General features: G+C 41.2%; 1 long non-coding RNA gene across 1 annotated transcript in view; it reads right to left on the reverse strand.

The window, feature by feature from the left end:
• Window positions 1-15,680: 15,680 nt before the first annotated feature.
• The window catches only part of LOC134485983 (uncharacterized), a 32,256-nt gene continuing 28,207 nt past the window's right edge, over window positions 15,681-19,729 (reverse strand). Inside the window, exon 3 of the long non-coding RNA XR_015672589.1 lies at window positions 15,681-16,027. This is a non-coding gene — a long non-coding RNA (uncharacterized LOC134485983). The remainder of the gene's footprint in view (window positions 16,028-19,729) is intronic.

The following is a 19,729-nucleotide window of genomic DNA, read 5'->3' on the forward strand; positions in this document are numbered from 1 at the left end:
ACTTCGTAATCACTGTTCTCTGTTTGTTCGTTTCTATTCTAACAAATTACGTTCAAGAATGTGTTTAGTTTCAATCTCATTAAACACAAGAGATTTTGCAAGAATTAGAAAGATGAACTATGCCAAAATCTAGTGTGAAAAACTCTGAACTTCTCGGATACATATGTGGAGCTTGCACTGATACACACACACACACACACACACACACACACACACACACACACACACTTGTGTGTGTATATGTCTGTGTGTATCAGTCAGTGCAAGCCCCATAAGTAGACTTTGACTAAAGTCACTTTACTGCAAAACACAAAATATTTGTCATAGAATAGGTAATAACAATGTGATAATGCTAAACTTATTTATAGATGAGGAAAATTGTCCTAACTGTTGCAATTCGGGCTATCAAAAGATCATTTCCCAAGAAGGAGCGATTCCTTCTGTCAGTGCTTAGCATCCCTGATGCCTGTTGATGTACCACTAAGCCTCTCTTCATGGTCTGAACAACATTTGCTGTCCCACCTTGGCATGAGGTTGAGTCAGTTGCAATCTTTCCAGGTATAACTTCTAAAACTTGGTGATAGCAACATCTTATCTGGCAATTATATCCTCTGAAGATGCTGCCTGGAAACAACACCTGCATTCTTAAGAGTAATTGTCCAAATTCCCACAGTCAAAATCATTGGTCTCTGGGGGGAAGAGGGAATGAGACTAGTTTTGTGTGGTACCATCCTCAAGAACCTTTCTAGTTCTTCCTTAAGAATAAGGCTTCAGGAACCATGGTAGTCCTCCTTAAACAATTAGATAGCTTACAAATAATGGTACAGTATGATACTTTATTTGATAAAAGGCTGATTTAGAAGCTATGCAAAGTGGTTCAATCGAGATTATTATTGGAATCTGCCAGGGAGCAGCAGTGTCCTTTTGGGCAGGTGTGGCTCTTCAGACCTGCTGTGAATGGAGATGACTAACATTTCAGGAGTCACTATTTGTATGTTTTCATGTATCTGTGTGCCTCCATTTTGGGCAATATAACAATACTGCCTTTATTTGTCTATGCTCGCTAATGAAATGCACCATGAACAACTAGCACTTACATCGCGCTCAGTTGTTCCTTAATTTATCTTACTGGAAAATTCCTTGTTTGGAAAGCATTGAACTGTAGCCCACTGCTGTATCACTCCAACTCTGAGTGGTATCATGGAGGGTTATACAACTTTGTTCTTCCGCATACAGATTAGAGGACCAGCCTAGGAGACCAAATGATGATGTAACAGTACCACCAAGGCCCTGACAAAACTGATCCCTTCTGTTCATTACTATCTGTGGACTCTCCTTTCCTGATGAGTAACTTGACATATGTTTCCTTTAAAAGACAAACTCCCAGAAAACGTGTAACAACCACTCAAAATTGACAAGAAGGGGTTGGGGATTTGGCTCAGTGGTAGAGCGCTTGCCTAGCAAGCACAAGGCCCCGGGTTCTGTCCCCAGCTCTGAAGAAAAAGAAAAGAAAAAAAATTGTCAAGAAGATATGCAGGTGGTTTTATCGCTATTAATACAGAAGAAAATGGTTCTAAAGTCATTTAGACTTGGGGTCAAATGACTTAGACGTGCCTCTTACTTATATCAAAGAGTTACCTAAACTCTGGTCTATGCTCTCTCAACTGTGGTAACCTACTAATGCTGCTACTTTAGATGAGCTTGGAATGCCACGGTCATTCACTATGCTGCCCTCGTCAGATGGTGGCTGTGACACAAGAGCACAACCATACAAGTAAAGAACTCAATGCAATCTCTGCATTTGTCTGCTTTAAAAAAAATGTCCTTAATGGGTGGTGGCAATGGCTCAGAAGTTAAGATCATTTCCTGGAAGAGCCCATTTTAAGTCTCAGCACTCCTGCCCCTTGGCTTATAACTATTTGCAATTCAAGCTATAGGGAATCAGGTACCATTTTCTGATCTCCAGGGGACCCTGCACTCATGTGGCATACATTCCCACATACACAAACACATACAGATGCACATTACAAGTTTTTTTTTCTGAAAATGACCTTAAAATTCCTTTGACCAAATAAGAAAATGAATCAAATTGGTTTGAGCCTTAGAGAGGAGAAGGAAGCCTGGCACTAGACAGAAGTGAAAACAATGACTGCCTCTCAGGGCATGGCTGACTGTGACTGGTATTGGAAGACAGACTGAGCTGATGGAATGTTGGCACCCCATGGGCAGATGAGCAAACCTAGGTGAAATGCAGATCCTTTGGGAATTTGGTTCTCAATTCCTGCTACCTGCTCTAACCGTATCAGATATCTTTATAAAAGGCTCAAATGTGAACAAAATGTCTAAGTTGTTCCTCATGTTGTCATAACATGGAATTTATGCTAAATCCAAAGACTAACATGCCAGTGAGGAATGCTTGGTTCTTTCCTGTCTAACTATGTTGATGTTTACACATGGACATCAGACTGAAAGGTTTTCAGTATTCCCCAGTCACACTAGCGTTCCTATTGATTCAGAAATAATGAAATAGGTAAGCGTTAAGACAAGGTTTGAATGTGCCAATGGAAACCAGTCTGCATGTGTCTTTCAGACAAGTGTATTTGAGACTGATTCCAATCTGGCCAGAGGTAAGAGCTTGTGTTTTAGCCTGCCAATTGTCCAGCTATAGATTTTACTATCAAAGGTGTTACTGCATCCTAAAGGTTTAGTTTCCTCTCAGAGGCAGAGATCCTTTTTTCCCTTTGTACTGGAATCTGTAGACACAAAAAATTCATGTTCATAAACATATGCACAGTAATAAAGCTGCCCAGGAAAAATGAAACTGAGTGCTGGCAGAGAGCAGCGTTGTGTCTGCCACGGCCATTCCAGTTACATGGTGCCTATTGGAATTGGCTGAAGCTGTGTGTGATTCAATTCAAAGGATTAAATACCAGTGAGATTCATGTTCTGGTAGGAAAATGACTCTGTGGGCTAAACTCAAACAAGTCAGAGTTTCAGGATTGTGGAAGGGGAAATGGATTCTGGTGTGAATTTATGCTAAACCTAAGTTCATATTATATTTACCCTGATAATATACTGATAAGGAATACACACACACACACACACACACACACACACACACACACACACCATTTGTATTTTATTCAGTTTTTTTAAAGAATAACATATTTGATGGTCAAATCATAATATTACATCAGTCTTGTTTCTCATTCTGACCAAAAGTCATAATTGTGGATGACTGATATTACTGAGATCATACTTGCTGTTCATTAAGTTCATAGTTCTTCCAAATAGTAAAATAGAATTTCACTCCCCTGTTTAAGTAGTTAGAAGGCATAGATTCAACTGACAGCTCAGGGGGTTGGGATACTCAGGGTCCACTCTTTGACTGTTCTATGATGCTACTGTTCTGTGTACCTGTCAATGGAAACAAGTCTGGTAGAGGGCCACAAATAGCCTTAGTTGGTGAAAGAGGCACCAATGATATTGTTTCCTGCTGAAAAATGTCACTTAGTATGACATTATCTGGATTATCCAACTAAAGCCAGTTGACTTGCCATCTGTTTTTACAGTGGAATCGCCACAGACTTCATGAGAAAATATACCTCCCTCATATAATGTCCTTTGGGATGCAAAGCTAATTGACCACAACAAGTTGTCCCCGCCAGCGGGGACCCAGTTATTCAGGGTCCCGAAGGGGCGCTACCCTTGGGCCTAAATGGGGGGCAAGAGAAGAAGGAGACCAAGCAAGATTCTGTTGTCAAGGTCTCGTTTATTGGGGTGAATGTTACAGCTTTTAAGGCTTTCAGGTAGGGGGAGTGTCCTTTGTGAAACACAGAGGAGGGGGAGGTGCGGATACAGGTAGTGATAGCTGGAGGCAAAGAGGTCAGGCGATGAGGTCAGGTGGTGGAGACACTGGGTGTTGATTCAGGAGGTAACAGGTATCTGCTAAGGGAGCTGAGGCATCCCTTGAATGTTATCTTCCTGTGCCGTAAATTCATGGGAGAGGCTTTCATTCAACAATCTTAAGACTTAATGCAGTCATCTTAGGGGTGAGTCTCTGTGGCCAAACAGCCCAGAGTTACCTAGTCACTTTGAACCATGCAGTCAAAAAGCGGCTAGCCCCAAATCCAATATGGCTCCGTGCATCTCCCCCATTTTTCTTTTATAAAAAACCATTAGGTGGAAGTAGTGGTCTGAGAGAGACCATACATGCCTCACAGAGTGCCCAGCTCGGCCATGGTGAGCCACTCTTGCAGTTAGGACTGCACCCCAATGGCTAGGAATGAACTTATGCTGTAACACACTGTTCTGGGCTATACATGTGTGTTATTGGGGGAGAAACTGGGCAGAGGAGCATTTGACCGGCCCGCACGTTTAAACGGGGTGTAGCCACCTCTGTCTTAGGATCGACCTCTCAAACCCCAGCCTCTCTGTCATAGGACCACCTTGTCGCCCTCAAGGCTCCATGTCTAGATTGGTCAAGGGTCAGAGGAAGTTGCCCGTCACTGAGGAAAGCTACATTGGATCATCTTCTCATTCCTCTTACTTGAGCCCAGGGGCGAAGGAGCAGGAGCCAGATGGCATTAATATAAGAGATTGTGGAAATTGAGCCTCTCCCGATAAGTAGTGGGCACCTCATCTGGTTCTCCTCAGCTGTTATGGCCATACCACCAAGGGCCTAGTCAAGCCTCTCCTGTAATAAAATTTAGAGTTCCCAATTGTTAGCAACTACTCCTGAAAGTTCACCCACTGTGCTTGCCTAACAATAGATTGGGGGAGGGTAGCTCCAGACACTGCAGACACAATGGCTGCAGCAGTAATGGCTGCTACAATAGCAGCGAAAATGCCAAGGTCTTTCCCAGGACACTTCAGGATCGGTCATTCTTCTCTGGAACAACCAGCAGGCAATGGAACCATGACTGAGATCTGCAAAACCAGGGCAGAGTTCCCCAGTCCACAGCAGCTTCCACCAAGCAACAGTGCACAGAGGGTCGGAGCGCAGGCCGTGGTGGGACGGGACACAATGACTGCAGCAACGCCAGAATTTCTGTGATGACAAAAGATGAGTGGGAATCCTCCATATTCCTCCAAGGACACAGGAATGACTCCAGGGACCCGAACCAGGAGAGCTGAATCTTCATGCTCCCAGGATCAGCAAGTCTCACCAGCCACTCGGGCAGCTGGCACACTCCTGTAGCATCCTGTAGAAAAAACACAAAGATTCCCTCTTCCCCATATAAAATATCTGAACAGGATCATGCCAATATGTGGATCTTTCTATTTCACCTAGGCAGAAGTATGCCTAGCTGTAGGGTGCCATAAACTCAGAGTGTTCCTTGGCATCCAAATTTTAAAATTGAAATAAAAGGAGCATATTTTAACATACAGGGATAACTCCCCTTTTTATTTATTAAAATATTGTTAAAATATTATTTATTAAGATAAGTCCTTGAGGATTAAATTGAGGACACTGAGCACTTGTATTTATAAATTGACTTTTATACCAAATTATTGTCTCCAGCATTATTGTTTTGCATATATAAAGAATGAGATTTTTTGACTAACTGTTTCTATATAAGGCCTATAATCTGCCTGGTATCATTGTCCTCCCTTGCTAAGTAAGGTGTCCAGGCAATCCAGTTTGAGTTCTTAAATGGCCTATAAAGGAACAGTACTTAGTGCTCTTAACCACTAAGCCATCTCTCCAGCCCCTCACCAGCTTTATTTACCTAAACATAAGCATTAATTAGAGATGCCAAATCCTATAAATACTGTACTAGAAATCCCTGAGCAGGCAAGGTGAGGCTGGGAGTTGAAAGTAAGCAAATGGAGTCTTCCTCTATTTGTGAGGGAGTGTTATCAACTCCATTATCATTTTCAAAGAGCTGGGTCTATGGTTTTGTTTAGTTGTCTGAGCCAGAGCACTGAAAGGACAGTGAGTTGTCAGACATTCACACTGAAATCACTCACTGATTTTATGTAGAAAACCTGCCTTTAATAAAGCATTAAGTAATTGAAATCAATTGTAAACCACAAGCAGCACATTGGCTATCAGTATATGAATTGAAAGCTTGTTTTTTTTTTTAACATTATAAAAACTGGCTACAGTTAATTAATAATCTGTGCTGAAGCAGGGGAAACTGAAGAGAATAAACAAGTGATCCAATCATACATGTAGCCTTTTCATTAGATGAACCACCTATAATACAGTAAGCTCATTTCCTATGGGTTGCATGCACAAATTTATAGGAAATACAAAAGCATGCAAAGAGTAAAATTATCAACTTCGCCTGAAAAATTTGTATATGTGATAGGCCACATATCAGTATTTTGTAATAACCAATTTAATTGCTGTTTGGAATAAGATATGTTTTACCAGGTTTCTTTCTTTCTTTTTTTTTTTTTAAATACTTTCAAGACTCTAGCCTACAATTTTGTATTAACACAACTGAAGCTTTATTTCCATAAGCCTTGTGTTGCAGGGCAACAGCAGATGCCCTTGCAGCACCTAGCTGGACTCCACCTTAAGATAGCCCTAAGTAATTCTCAACTCTCTTTTGTGTCTTACTAAGTCTTTAGCATCAGGATTCCAATCTGGACACTATCTGAACCTACACACAAAGGTCATGACTGCCTTTTAGAACTTCTAAACTTATACAGGTTGTGATCCCAGAGGCACAGTCCCAAGAAGTGTTAGGAGTACTAACATATGCAATGTTACATCATTTGCAATAGAAATCAAGCCTATCCCCACACCTATCCCAAAGGAACCCAGGGCAAACCTGAAATTCTAGTTTCTCGAGCACACTCAAGTGAGCATTATAGATTTCCTGTAACAGCCACTAACAAGCATCCCAAGTGGAATGGTGAGAAAACAAGAAGAGAGTCCAGAAAATAGAGGTCTGCTGAAGAGGGCAAAAGCATTTAGTCACATAGAAAGACAATCAAAAGATTAACGGACAAAAAAACAAAAGTGCGCACAAAACAAAAACAAGCGGCCGCCACAAGATTGCCACAAAACTGAGCTGATTCAGATGGGAGCTTCCATGAGCTCAGCAAAGACAGATGAACAGGAGCAGATTCCACATCACTCCTCCTTCCCAACCAGAATCTTCCCATTGTCAAAGTCACAAGTAACACAAAACAAGGACCTAAGACACACAGACAAAGACCACTCTGGAAATACAGACAGACGGAAAGGCGGGTCTTTTCTCCAATCCATGAGAATGGCCGAATCCTCACCGGCGCCCAGACGGGAATCTCCCAGGCGTCCCTGGGGTCCCTTCTTACCTCCTGGGACGTCTCCCAGGCCAGCGCAATCCGTGAGTCCCTGGCACATCTACCGCTCACATTTGCGTCTCTCCTGAGACACGATCCTCCCTCTCAGCCTGAGATGGGAGCATCTGCAAAACCAGAACTCCAGAACTCCAGAACTCGAGAGCAACTACAGACCCAGAGTTTAGCCAGCACAAAACACAAATACACAAAGACAAAGACACTACCTCCTGAATCGGAACCACCTAGGATCCTTTTTCTTACAAAAAGACATTTAAACACTTTCCAACCTTATTCCAACTATAGGAATTAATTTCTGCTCCTTCAATTATAAACTAAGGACAAGTTTCTCACACAAAGACAAAAAAAAATTCACTTAAAATTAACCAGGGACACTTTTCATCAATAAAACAAAAGAAATTGATTAAATCCTTTTTCTTAACTCTTTCCTCTCTCCCTGAATGAGCGCTTGATCTCTCCTATGAATCAAGCCTCCTTAGACAATACCTTCCCCATGGCGATGGGACGACACTTATTCAAACGGGCTTACCTCCCTCTCCAGTGATGCACGAGCGATGCAGCCTGAAGAGTCCTCAATCTCTCCGCGGATCTCCTGTCTCCGTCTTCCAGTAGTTGGCCTTACTTCGGGGTCCCTGTGTTCGGGCGCCACTTGTCACCGCCAGCGGGGACCCAGTTATTCAGGGTCCCGAAGGTGCGCTACCCTTGGGCCTAAATGGGGGGCGAGAGAAGAAGGAGACCAAGCAAGATTCTGTTGTCAAGGTCTCGTTTATTGGGGTGAATGTTACAGCTTTTAAGGCTTTCAGGTAGGGGGAGTGTCCTTTGAGAAACACAGAGGAGGGGGAGGTGCGGATACAGGTAGTGATAGCTGGAGGCAAAGAGGTCAGGCGGACAAAGTGTTCTGCTTTCGGGCTTGTAGTTTTTCCTCTCTACAGGTCTTCAGCTGTTCTTGTGGACCTGTGTCTTGAGTTCACCAGGCAGCTTTCTTGCAGCAGAAAAGTTGGGCTTACCTGTGGTCCTGAGGCTCAAGTTCGCTCGCTGGGTGCTGCCCACGGGCTCTTTGCAGCGGCAGCAACCAGGAAGACCTGTGCCTCCGCTTCCAGGAGCTTATGCAGCCTCAGGAGTGCCCACCTGACCAGGCGGTGAGGTCTCTTTGTCCCCATAACTGACTGAAAGAGAGGAAAACAGGTCTACAGCACTCCTGACACACAGGCTTATAGGACAGTCTAGCCACTGTCAGAAATAGCAGAACAAAGTAACACTAGAGATAATCTGATGGCAAGAGGCAAGCGCAGGAACCCAAGCAAGAGAAACCAAGACTACATGGCATCATCGGAGCCCAATTCTCCCACCAAAACAAACATGGAATATCCAAACACACCAGAAAAGCAAGATCTAGTTTCAAAATCATATTTGATCATGATGCTGGAGGACTTCAAGAAAGAGGTGAAGAACTCCCTTAGGGAAACACAGGAAAACATTAATAAACAAGTAGAAGCCTACAGAGAGGAATCGCAAAAATCCCTGAAAGAATCGCAAAAATCCCTGAAAGAATTCCAGGAAAACACAATCAAACAGTTGAAGGAATTAAAAATGGAAATAGAAGCAATCAAGAAAGAACACATGGAAACAACCCTGGATATAGAGAACCAAAAGAAGAGACAAGGAGCTGTAGATACAAGCTTCACCAACAGAATACAAGAGATGGAAGAGAGAATCTCAGGAGCAGAAGATTCCATAGAAATCATTGACTCAACTGTCAAAGATAATGTAAAGCAGAAAAAGCTACTGGTCCAAAACATACAGGAAATCCAGGACTCAATGAGAAGATCAAACCTAAGGATAATAGGTATAGAAGAGAGTGAAGGACCAGTAAATATCTTCAACAAAATCATAGAAGAAAACTTCCCTAACCTAAAAAAAGAGATACCCATAGACATACAAAAAGCCTACAGAACTCCAAATAGATTGGACCAGAAAAGAAACACCTCCCGTCACATAATTGTCAAAACACCAAACACACAAAATAAAGAAAGAATATTAAAAGCAGTAAGGCAAAAAGGTCAAGTAACATATAAAGGGAGACCTATCAGAATCACACCAGACTTCTCGACAGAAACTATGAAGGCCAGAAGATCCTGGACTGATGTCATACAGACCCTAAGAGAACACAAATGCCAGCCCAGGTTACTGTATCCAGCAAAACTCTCAATTAACATTGATGGAGAAACCAAGATATTTCATGACAAAAACAAATTTACACAATATCTTTCTACAAATCCAGCACTACAAAGGATAATAAATGGTAAAGCCCAACATAAGGAGGCAAGCTATACCCTAGAAGAAGCAAGAAACTAATCGTCTTGGCAACAAAACAAAGAGAATGAAAGCACACAAACATAACCTCACATCCAAATATGAATATAACAGGAAGCAATAATCACTATTCCTTAATATCTCTCAATATATATGGCCTCAACTCCCCAATAAAAAGACATAGATTAACAAACTGGATACGCAACGAGGACCCTGCATTCTGCTGCCTACAGGAAACACACCTCAGAGACAAAGACAGACACTACCTCAGAGTGAAAGGCTGGAAAACAACTTTCCAAGCAAATGGTCAGAAAAAGCAGGCTGGAGTAGCCATTCTAATATCAAATAAAATCAATTTCCAACGAAAAGTCATCAAAAAAGATAAGGAAGGACACTTCATATTCATCAAAGGAAAAATCCACCAAGATGAACTCTCAATCCTAAATATCTATGCCCCAAATACAGGGGCACCTACATACGTAAAAGAAACCTTACTAAAGCTCAAAACACACATTGCACCTCACACAATAATAGTGGGAGATTTCAACACACCACTCTCATCAATGGACAGATCATGGAAACAGAAATTAAACAGTGATGTCGACAGACTAAGAGAAGTCATGAGCCAAATGGACTTAACGGATATTTATAGAACATTCTATCCTAAAGCAAAAGGATATACCTTCTTCTCAGCTCCTCATGGTACTTTCTCCAAAATTGACCATATAATTGGTCAAAAAACGGGCCTCAACAGGTACAGAAAGATAGAAATAATCCCATGCGTGCTATTGGACCACCACGGCCTAAAACTGGTCTTCAATAACAATAAGGGAAGAATGCCCACATATACGTGGAAATTGAACAATGCTCTACTCAATGATAACCTGGTCAAGGAAGAAATAAAGAGAGAAATTAAACACTTTTTAGAATTTAATGAAAATGAAGGTACAACATACCCAAAGTTATGGGACACAATGAAAGCTGTGCTAAGAGGAAAACTCATCGCGCTGAGTGCCTGCAGAAAGAAACAGGAAAGAGCATATGTCAGCAGCTTGACAGCACACCTAAAAGCTCTAGAACAAAAAGAAGCAAATACACCCAGGAGGAGTAGAAGGCAGGAAATAATCAAACTCAGAGCTGAAATCAACCAAGTAGAAACAAAAAGGACCATAGAAAGAATCAACAGAACCAAAAGTTGGTTCTTTGAGAAAATCAACAAGATAGATAAACCCTTAGCCAGACTAACGAGAGGACACAGAGAGTGCGTCCAAATTAACAAAATCAGAAATGAAAAGGGAGACATAACTACAGATTCAGAGGAAATTCAAAAAATCATCAGATCTTACTATAAAACCTATATTCAACAAAACTTGAAAATCTTCAGGAAATGGACAATTTCCTAGACAGATACCAGGTACCGAAGTTAAATCCGGAACAGATTAACCAGTTAAACAACCCCATAACTCCTAAGGAAATAGAAGCAGTCATTAAAGGTTTCCCAACCAAAAAGATCCAGGTCCAGACAGGTTTAGTGCAGAATTCTATCAAACCTTCATAGAAGACCTCATACCAATATTATCCAAACTATTCCACAAAATTGAAACAGATGGAGCCCTACTGAATTCCTTCTATGAAGCCACAATTACTCTTATACCTAAACCACACAAAGACACAACAAAGAAAGAGAACTTCAGACCAATTTCCCTTATGAATATCGACGCAAAAATACTCAATAAAATTCTGGCAAACCGAATTCAAGAGCACATCAAAACAATCATCCACCATGATCAAGTAGGCTTCATCCCAGGCATGCAGGGATGGTTTAATATACGGAAAACCATCAATGTGATCCATTATATAAACAAACTGAAAGAACAGAACCACATGATCATTTCATTAGATGCTGAGAAAGCATTTGACAAAATTCAACACCCCTTCATGATAAAAGTCCTGGAAAGAATAGGAATTCAAGGCCCATACCTAAACATAGTAAAAGCCATATACAGCAAACCAGTTGCTAACATTAAACTAAATGGAGAGAAACTTGAAGCAATCCCACTAAAATCAGGGACTAGACAAGGCTGCCCACTCTCTCCCTACTTATTCAATATAGTTCTTGAAGTTCTAGCCAGAGCAATCAGACAACAAAAGGAGATCAAAGGGATACAGATCAGAAAAGAAGAGGTCAAAATATCACTATTTGCAGATGACATGATAGTATATTTAAGTGATCCCAAAAGTTCCACCAGAGAACTACTAAAGCTGATAAACAACTTCAGCAAAGTGGCTGGGTATAAAATTAACTCAAATAAATCAGTTGCCTTCCTCTATACAAAAGAGAAACAAGCCGAGAAAGAAATTAGGGAAACGACACCCTTCGTAATAGACCCAAATAATATAAAGTACCTCGGTGTGACTTTAACCAAGCAAGTAAAAGATCTGTACAATAAGAACTTCAAGACACTGAGGAAAGAAATTGAAGAAGACCTCAGAAGATGGAAAGATCTCCCATGCTCATGGATTGGCAGGATTAATATAGTAAAAATGGCCATTTTACCAAAAGCAATCTACAGATTCAATGCAATCCCCATCAAAATACCAATCCAATTCTTCAAAGAGTTAGACAGAACAATTTGCAAATTCATCTGGAATAACAAGAAACCCAGGATAGCTAAAGCTATCCTCAACAATAAAAGGACCTCAGGGGGAATCACTATCCCTGAACTCAAGCAGTATTACAGAGCAATAGTGATAAAAACTGCATGGTATTGGTACAGAGACAGACAGATAGACCAATGGAATAGAATTGAAGACCCAGAAATGAACCCACACACCTATGGTCACTTGATTTTTGACAAAGGAGCCAAAACCATCCAATGGAAAAAAGATAGCATTTTCAGCAAATGGTGCTGGTTCAACTGGAGGGCAACATGTAGAAGAATGCAGATCGATCCATCCTTATCACCCTGTACAAAGCTTAAGTCCAAGTGGATCAAGGACCTCCACATCAAACCAGACACACTCAAACTAATAGAAGAAAACTAGGGAAGCATCTGGAACACATGGGCACTGGAAAAAATTTCCTAAACAAAACACCAATGGCTTACGCTCTAAGATCAAGTATCGACAAATGGGATCTCATAAAACTGCAAAGCTTCTGTAAGGCAAAGGACACTGTGGTTAGGACAAAACGGCAACCAACAGATTGGGAAAATATCTTTACCAATCCTACAACAGATAGAGGCCTTATATCCAAAATATACAAAGAACTCAAAAAGTTAGACCGCAGGGAAACAAATAAACCTATTAAAAAAATGGGGTTCAGAGCTAAACAAAGAATTCACAGCTGAGGAATGCCAAATGGCTGAGAAACACCTAAAGAAATGTTCAACATCTTTAGTCATAAGGGAAATGCAAATCAAAACAACCCTGAGATTTCACCTCACACCAGTGAGAATGGCTATGATCAAAAACTCAGGGGACAACAGATGCTGGCGAGGATGTGGAGAAAGAGGAACACTCCTCCATTGTTGGTGGGATTGCAGACTGGTAAAACCATTCTGGAAATCAGTCTGGAGGTTCCTCGGAAAATTGGACATTGAACTGCCTGAGGATCCAGCTATACCTCTCTTGGGCATATACCCAAAAGACGCCTCAACATATAAAAGAGACACGTGCTCCACTATGTTCATTGCAGCCTTATTTATAATAGCCAGAAAATGGAAAGAACCCAGATGCCCTTCAACAGAGGAATGGATACAGAAAATGTGGTACATCTACACAATGGAATATTACTCAGCTATCAAAAACAACGAGTTTACGAAATTCGTAGGCAAATGGTTGGAACTGGAAAATATCATCCTGAGTGAGCTAACCCAATCACAGAAAGACATACATGGTATGCACTCATTGATAAGTGGCTATTAGCCCAAATGCTTGAATTACCCTAGATCCCTAGAACAAACGAAACTCAAGACGGATGATCAAAATGTGAATGCTTCACTCCTTCTTTAAATGAGGAAAAAGAATACCCTTGGCAGGGAAGGGAGAGGCAAAGATTAAAACAGAGACTGAAGGAACACCCATTCAGAGCCTGCCCCACATGTGGCCCATACATATACAGCCACCGAATTAGACAAGATGGATGAAGCAAAGAAGTGCAGACCAACAGGAGCCGGATGTAGATCGCTCCTGAGAGACACAGCCAGAATACAGCAAATACAGAGGCGAATGCCAGCAGCAAACCACTGAACTGAGAATAGGTCCCCCGTTGAAGGAATCAGAGAAAGAACTGGAAGAGCTTGAAGGGGCTCGAGACCCCAAAAGTTCAACAATGTCAAGCAATCAGAGATTCCAGGGACTAAGCCACTACCTAAAGACTATACATGGACTGACCCTGGACTCTGACCTTATAGGTAGCAATGAATATCCTAGTAAGAGCACCAGTGGAAGGGGAAGCCCTGGGTCCTGCTAAGACTGAACCCCCAGTGAACTAGACTATGGGGGGAGGGCGGCAATGGGGGGAGAGTTGGGAGTGGAACACCCATAAGGAAGGGGAGGGGGGAGGGGGATGTTTGCCCGGAAACCGGGAAAGGGAATAACACTTGAAATGTATATAAGAAATACTCAAGTTAATAAAAAAAAAAAAAGAGGTCAGGCGGTATAGGATGAGGTCAGGCAGTGGAGACACTGGGTGTTGATTCAGGAGGTAACAGGTATCTGCTAAGGGAGCTGAGGCATCCCTTGAATGTTATCTTCCTGTGCCGTAAATTCATGGGAGAGGCCTCATTCAACAATCTTAAGACTTAATGCAGTCATCTTAGGGGTGAGTCTCTGTGGCCAAACAGCCCAGAGTTACCTAGTCACTTTGAACCATGCAGTCAAAAAGCGGCTAGCCCCAAATCCAATATGGCTCCGTACAACAAGTTAAGTTGAATAATTTATGATGTTAGTACCAAATCTACCCCCCAACTACATACAATAATCTGTTAGATTCTCATCATTTGGAATTTGTTACTTTCTGAATATTTTTGCTGAAAATAATTTTTCATTTTCTGTTATAGTAGTCTGTGTTCTATTTTCAAAATCTACTTTCAATAAAGGACCTCTAATATAAATACTTGTTACTAGGGCATCAAGTTTATGAAATTAATATTGCATACTGCCAGGTTTTGAGGTAGAATGTTAATTTTGTCATTATCTGAACACCACACACAAACACTGATATGAATGCATGGGGTCGTTTGATTCACCTGAGCATTCGGAGAGATCTTCACTATAGGCAAGTGTTCTTCCTCTGAGAAAATGACATTTTAAACTATGGTCAATAATCCATATCTGTGTAGTCTTTCCCAAGAAGTTTTCTCTCTGAGAGATCAGCTTAAAAGCACTAGATATGCAATAAGGGATTGAGACTGCCCTTGTCATTTATAACCTAAAATCATCTTCATGTCCTTCTCAGGCTATGACTCAACAACAATTGGATTGAACAATCACCAGAAACTCTTTGTGTCCCTTCACCACCTGGTCATCACGTACTGTTGTTTAGCTTATATTTATAGCCAGTCCATAGTTTAACGCTATGCCCATTAGGGCATTTGAATATTTTCTCAGATTATAGTTAACACACTTTTCCTGTCTTCTGTTTGTATTAGATTTAAATCCTTGTATTGAATTCTTTCTTATTTTTTTTAATGGACCTATATTTCATTTCACTGACTGAGTTTTGAGTTTGAAGGCAGCCCTCATCTCCAAGAGCAATAACAGATCTGTCTGCAAGACAAAACAAATCCGAACCGCCTTTGGTCAGTTGTGCCCAGGTGTACCCATCAGCCACATAGTGAGAGAACCATAATGATGAGGTATGTTATAGACTCCTTGACTTCAACACCATCAATTGTGGGAAACACTGACAGCAATTAGGTTTGACACTGATAGACCTTCATACTCAAAACTCTAGGGGGGCATATTTCAATGCCAATTGTTTTCCAAACAAGATCCTTCACCGTTCCTCTAAAGATGCCTGGTTCCTTTAAGAATTTTCAAATGAAGCCTTAAGCAAGTCGCTGCGTTATTTCTGCAATGCAGCTTTATTTTATGAAAGTGTGAAGATGACCTTTGGATGGGATTGTAAAATGGCTCAACCCCAGAACGCATTCTCTGGGAACTTGCAGATTGTGCCCGGAGGGTAACAGACCTGACTACAGATCCTTCCTTCTTTCTCTCATTTTGCTCTGGCAACTCCAATCCATCAGTGTGGTCTCTGTTCTTCAACAGAATACCTCCTGCAGTCATCCACCGCAACCGTGGCTCCATCAACGCTGGATCCCAGAATTCTGCTCCCAAACACCTCCTCAGTCTTTGCTCAATCATAGCCCCAAACTCCATCAGGCATCCCGGATTCCACAGGAGGTTCCTGCCAGGGAAGCAGGTAGGTCAACTGTAGAGCTTCACCATAGCTTCCATTTCTCCAAGTCCAATCTCCTAGTCTCATCCCCGACTGCAGCAGACTGCACCTGCAACGGCCTCCCTCCCCACCACCTCACCTTCAGTGGATCCCATAGACCTTCCACTCTTCATATTCTTTTCCCAAATCCTTGCTTTCTCCTACTCAGGCACTTCCTACTCACAGGCCACTCCATCCAGAGAAACAGGTAGGTTAACTTCGGATTTTCATGTCTTCCTCTGCTCCTCCAAATATGATCCCCCAGCCCCATTCCCAGCTCTGCAGACTTTGTGCTGTGGTCTCTCCTCATCATCTTCATTAATCCCCAGAGTACCAATCAGCTCTGGCTTAAACACCTGCTATTATTCCTCTGTGGACCCCTCAACCCCTCCCAACCTATCCTCATTCATAAGTGTCAGATATCAAGTCCCAGAAACACATTTTACATTAAACCATGAGTGGCTACACCTATCAAGATCCCAGAAGATTTTCCTACTGGGCAACACACCACCACTATCTTTTTCTAAGAACCAGAGAAGAAACAAAAGCCAAGGAACAGAACACCAACCTCCCCCAAAACACAAGATCTGATGTCATCATCTAGAAATCTCCCCAAACCCAGATGCCTAGACACCAGCATAAAAATGCAGTAACAGCCGGGACAATCTGACTCCACTAGAGGACATATGGTACAGGTTCTGAGTACTGTAAGAGAGTTGAATCTCAGGAAAATGACCTTAACACAGCTTTAGTGAATATGACAGGAATCCTTAAAGAGGAAATAAATACATTTCTTAAAGAGATCCATGAAAACACACAGAAGTAAATTAATAAAAACAGTTCAAGACATAAGTAGAAATTAATAGAGAAAATCTAAATTGAATGAAATCTGAAAAGGAAACATTTATGTACTCAAATGAGATCCACAGAGGCAAGAATCTCAGTCATTGATGTTATCATGAAAGATATGGATACATTGGTCGACAGAAAGTTAAATCTAAAAAAGTCCTGACACATCTGGAAAACATCCAGGATATCTGGAACACTATGAAAAGACCAATGCTAAGGACATGAGGTATAGAGGTCTGAGAAGAAATCTAAGTTAAAGGCAAGGCAAACATTTTCAACAAAATGATAGAAGAAAATATTTCTAACCTAAAATGAAGATGCTTATTAAAGTACAAGAAACATACAAAACACCAAATAGGACATATCATAAAACAAAGTCCCCTAGTCCCATAATAATCAAAACACTAAATGTTTAAAACAGGAAGAATGGGAAATGCTACAAAGGAAAAAAGACCAGTTAAGAAATAAAAGCAGACATATTAGTGTAGTGAGAATTTTGTTTTCCTTAAAAACCCAGTAATGCTATATGATTATCATTTTGTTTTTAATCCCTGTTGTGAGATATGGGGCTGCTTCAGATTGTCCACAGCCACTAACTATGATTGTCTCGTGTTCTAGGAGGGGCGTGATTTTTGCCAGCTGCAGATAATGTCTGGAATTCTGGGGACGCTTGAGAGGGTATAAATGCGAGATCCCAGAGAGGCCCTGTGGTGGCTGCTGCTCCCTTGCGCTGCTTCCTCTGCTGCTGCTTGTCCCTGCTGCCACTTCTAAAGTTGCTGGGTCACTGGGTCACAGGATTGCTGGTTGCAGACATTCTGACAATCAAGATTGGACTTGACCTAAGGAACTCCACACCCTGAATCAGCAGGAAGTAGTCTAAACACTTCTATGCCCCCTTTCCGCTCTAACCTTTTTTCTGTCCTACCTAGTATTGGGGATTTGGAAGGGATTGAGGTGGAATGAGGGTTGGAAGGGTGGGAGATAATAAAACCCAGTAAAGTAGCCCCACCCCAAATATGCCTACAAATTAGCTTTGTACCTGCCTACTAGACAGAGACTTTACAAGCCAGAATGCCTGGAACAGATATGCAAAAGTCTCTAAGAGACCACAGATGTCAGGAAAAACTACTATGCTCAGCAAACTATGAATCACAATAGATGGAGAAAATAAGGCATTCCATGAAAACTAAATTTAAGCAGCATCTATATACAAATCAAGCCACATAGGTATGTTAGTGCAGTGGTGGAACAGACCTTGTGGGAGTCACCAACTAAAATCTGACTCGACTTAAGGCATACTCAACAAGATGGAACCCATACCCAGCGCTGCTTGTATGATCAAGAAGCTGAGACTAGAGATCCTAGGGGAAAGCGAATACTACTATTCAGGGAAAAAAAAGCGTCAGTAAAGTGATCCCCAATGCATTCTGATATTCTCACAGAACATGAGTATAGATGGGGGCCTCGTCAGGCATCATCAGAGAAGCCTCCTCTTGCAGCAGATGAAACAAATACAGAGACCTACAGGCAGACATTATACAGAGTGCAAGACCTTGGAACACCCAAGTCTAAGCCAGACAGAATAGTGGACCCCAGGAAAGCAAAGCCCTGTAAATCAACAGGACCGGCACAAACATGAACTCAGAGAGACTGAGACAGTATGAGCAGGGGCCTGCATGGATCTGCACCGAATGGCATTCTATGGTTGAAAGTAAACACAGATACAAGCCCCTATCTCCACAACTGATAACCAACTGCAAATGAAAACTAATTTTTCTCCAAGGGAAATTCTTACTGTGGAAACCAACTACTCTTAGGAGTAGGCTGCATGCCCATCATTAGTTATCCAGCAGAAAATGAACTCAGTGGCTGGTTCTTTGACTCATAATATTGTGTCAAGGCTCTTAGAAATTTATCTAATTTTTATTGTTAATATATGTATACTATATTCTTATATATTATATATAATTATATGTATCATATAATCATATTTTATACATAATTATACACATGAATATATTATATATCTTATCATAATATATGTACACACATATGTGTGTGTATATATATATTTATGTATATATATATATATATATATATATATATATATATATATATATACACCCTATAGGTCCTTTATGTACATATTGTGGCTTGCAGTTTTGTGGTTTTATGTGATTCCTGAGGGTGTGAACAAGTGGGGTTCTACATCTATTATCCTTTCTTTGTGCTTTTTCTTGGGTTCTTTTCCTTGGTTTGTCTGATTTGTTCTATTCTAATATGTTATCTTTTGTTTTATCTTATTATATTTTATTTTATTTATAGCTCTTTTAAGCTTATTCCTCTCTTCTCTTCCTTCTCTTCTCTTCTCTTCTTTTGATTTTTAAGAGAGGGTATCTCTGTGTGGATCTGGCTGTCCTTGATCTCACAATGGCTTCAAACTCAGAGATCTGCCTGCCTCTGCCTCCTGAGTCAGCCACCATGGGCTCACTGCCTGTTTGCTTTCAAATGAGACAGAAAGAGGGTTCGTCCAGATGGAAAGGGAAGAGAGGAGGAAGTGGGAGGAGAAGAGGGAGGGAAATCTGTAAACATGATGTATTATGTGAGGACAAAAAAAATCTATTTTCAGTAAAACCCACTTCCCTTCCCTCCGAAGATACAGCTTACTACTAAGTTGTGTAAAGTGTTGGTAACATAAGAGTAATTCAAGATAAGAATAGTGATTAAAACAGGATAGGAACCAATCTCTAGGGTAATACTACATACTAAAACATGCTTACTATGATTTAGTCACGACAGAGAATGCAATCCCATGCCAGGCGG

This window comes from Rattus norvegicus, chromosome 2 (genome assembly GCF_021556685.1).
Source record: "Rattus norvegicus strain SHRSP/BbbUtx chromosome 2, alternate assembly SHRSP_T2T, whole genome shotgun sequence".
Lineage (NCBI taxonomy): Eukaryota > Metazoa > Chordata > Mammalia > Rodentia > Muridae > Rattus > Rattus norvegicus.